This window comes from Talpa occidentalis, unplaced genomic scaffold (genome assembly GCF_014898055.3).
Source record: "Talpa occidentalis isolate TD23 unplaced genomic scaffold, MPIMG_talOcc4v2.1 talOcc4.8, whole genome shotgun sequence".
Taxonomy (NCBI): domain Eukaryota; kingdom Metazoa; phylum Chordata; class Mammalia; order Eulipotyphla; family Talpidae; genus Talpa; species Talpa occidentalis.
The window spans coordinates 48,027,619-48,030,856 of NW_023605194.1; the positions used below are offsets into that span (position 1 = coordinate 48,027,619).

At 28.8% G+C, this 3,238-nt stretch overlaps 1 non-coding gene across 1 annotated transcript; it reads left to right on the forward strand.

The window, feature by feature from the left end:
* Nucleotides 1-2,456: 2,456 nt before the first annotated feature.
* LOC119234958 (small nucleolar RNA SNORA41) lies at nucleotides 2,457-2,587 on the forward strand. The gene has a single exon (XR_005122729.1). It is a non-coding gene; the product is annotated as a small nucleolar RNA SNORA41 (small nucleolar RNA).
* The last annotated feature ends 651 nt before the right edge of the window (nucleotides 2,588-3,238 follow it).

The window sequence follows — 3,238 nt, forward strand, 5'->3', positions numbered from 1 at the left end:
AAGTGGAAATTAAACTTTAGAGATTTCACAATGCTGAAAAATTTAAATAATCCCTTATTATATGCTGGGAAAAAAAAAAGACACTATTTGAGTTGTTGGCCTAATTTAAACACAACTGATAACATGACAACCAAATTTTCACATTTTAATCCTCGAAAGTAAGTTGATAGGTGACTAGAAGCAATTAATTAGATTTTTATTTCTTTACTATTTCATATGACTTTCGCTAAGTCATATAATCTACTGGTATTCCTGGTTTGTTAAGTTTAGAAAGGAAAATATTTCTTGAATTGACTATGACTTAACAAAAAACAATTTGAAATCTCACTTATGGATTATTTTAGAAATTCTTGAAGATAGTAAAGTGTTCTATAAGCCACAACAAATTTTCCTTCTAAGGAAAATGATGAAATGTGAGTTCTGGTTTTTGTTTTTGTTTTAGTTTTTTAATCTTAAAGGTATTAGTAACAAACTCTTTGAGAACTTCCAAGACACCAAACAGTACTTTAGAAACACATCATTTCTTAAGTGAAATATAATAGAAGCACTCTGGGCTCTTCTGAAACTGTAACAAGTCTTTAAAAATGTCTTAATACAACAGGAGAAACAGAAAAGATTTTTTAAATTAGAACCTATCAGACTAATTTTCTGTTAAACTCTGGGCCAGTTCTCTTGAGATGAGTGTTTTATTTAGCAATTATGTATTCATTTCCAGTTTTTATTAAAATCATAGAGAAGTTCCACAAAACAGTTCTCATTGGACTTCTATAGGTAACGGCAGCCACAGGATTAACTCAGGGAAGATAGTTTTGCACCACAGCTACCTTTAAAGTCACTCTTCAGAACCAAAGTTAAAGAAAATTATTCCTTTCTAATAATAATTCTCTTATATATAATGTGGGAGAGCGATTTAGAAGATTATAGACTTGAAACAAAATGATTATACACTGGAAACTCCTTTTTCTTTGAATGTTTTGAAGGCAGAGCAGCTAGAAATATCATAAAACTAAAATGCAAATTCAAAGCTCAACTCTACAGTATATTGTATAGATTCAAAAAATAATTAAAACATGGTAAGATTGGAAGCTGTAATAAACTACTCATTTTTAGTTGTTTTGTAAACTTTATTTCCTTGTCATTAACTTTTGCTTATAATTAATATAGTAAAGTATGTAAAAAGTTTTAAATATTTAGTGTTAAAGTGTATAGAAGTAATGAAGGAGAAAACTGTGTTTATGTAAGCACAATTGCCTCTCCCTAAAAAAAAAGACACCGATATTAACTTCTCAGATAAATTTAAATATATACACAAAACTGGTTTTCTCACTAATCGATTAAATTCTTTTTATTTTGTTTAGCAAAGTATTAATATAGTTAAAAGAATTAAATCATCTAAGAAATCTTATAAACTGCATATTTAATACCCAAATATTAATTCATGACTGGAAATGAAAATCAATTTTAAAAGTTACTCTTAGGAGATACTTATTTTAAAAACTGTCCTTAAATGTAAGCCTCAGTTGATGTCATTTGCAATTTAGATAGCTCACTGATTAATATATAGCAAATATAAAGTACTGACATACACTTTCAGAGATGTAAACCTATATTCCCAAAATATATGTAGTGTTGTAAACCAACATTACATTCATAAAATTATAAAAATAATTTTTTTCTGAATTTACATAGTAACAGACAACCTATTCATGAACATGAACTTTCTCCTAATATTTTAAATAAATTAAAATTTCCTCTTCTTGGATCTTATTGTGTTTAACTCATTTATGACAATCTTAAAGTTCTGGGAAATTATATTTTCTGATATATTACTACCTTTATGTAATAGTCTCAATATTGCCTATTTTAATTATTTTTATAATCATTATTAAAGACTATAAATACAATCAGTTACTTTGCATTTTACTATGTGTGCAGACAGCTGTCCCATTAATACAGTCTTTACTAAAAATAACATTAAGGAAAATTATACACATACATAGTGTTCAAAGAATATCAATTCCCTCAAAATGGTAAGGAACATGGACAAATAAAGTGAATGACACAGAACAGACATTTAGCATGTCTATTTAGCAGAATAGACATATGTAAAAGCTTCATATGGGTAGATGCAGAAATAAAACTCAAGGAGTACTAGGCAGATTACTCGATGTATTAAATAGAGACAATTGGGTATTTCATAATGAATCAGTATCAATTAAGAGTCATATTTCACATTCTATAATTTACAAACCAGGTTAATGGGAAATTTTAAGATGGAAAAAGTGTTTATGTAAACATTAATATATTTTTTCTAAGCTTTGGTAAAAAAAATAAAAAGCAACACCTATGAATTTATTATATTTTAAGAACCATATGCCTGAAATATGGACAATTACAAGCAAATATTTGATCTAGATATAATTGTTAAACATTAGTACATATAAAAATTGATAAGATTCCACAGCTACTGGTCTGCAACTATTCTTGGTGTAGCAGTTGTGGCATTCCTTTGTGGGAAAGAGACTTGAAAGATTAAATATCTCTTTCTTAGTAAAACAGAAAGTGGGCATATCTATGACAAACAAAGATACATTCTATAGTTTGGCAAAAGAAGTGACAATCCATTACAAAACAAATGGTGATGTGTTAGGTGTCTCGCTCTACGGTAGAAAAAATAAAATTGAGTTTTTAAGTAAAAAAAAAAAAAGATAAATTTCCAAGTGTTCAATAGAAAAAATATCAAAACCCCTCAAACATATTCTTAGGAAAAAATGTGCAATGAGTAATAAATCACATTATGTACTGTCATTAGTGATTATCTTTCCTTGTATTGATAATTTGTGAATCTACTCTATTTACTCCCAAACCACTCCTAAATATCCACATCATCATCCATGCTTTCAAATATTACATGGATGACTCTCTCATTTGTGTCTCCATCTGAGAAGTTTCCTCTGTATTTTAAATGACCCATGATATAAATAAGTACACGTAAAAGCTTATCCCCCAGTTTCTCAAAGGCAATTCACATTTAACACACCCAAACAAATGATATGCTGCCATCACTCACAAGGCTTACACTCCTCCTTATCTCCATCCATCTTGTAATAGAATTGGGACAAGAGTCACCCTTAATTTCACCTTTTCTCTCATCCTGAATACCTAGGACATCACCAACTCTCATCAAATGTACCTCCAAACACCTCTATCTTTTATGTCAACTATTTTGTTGCTTTTT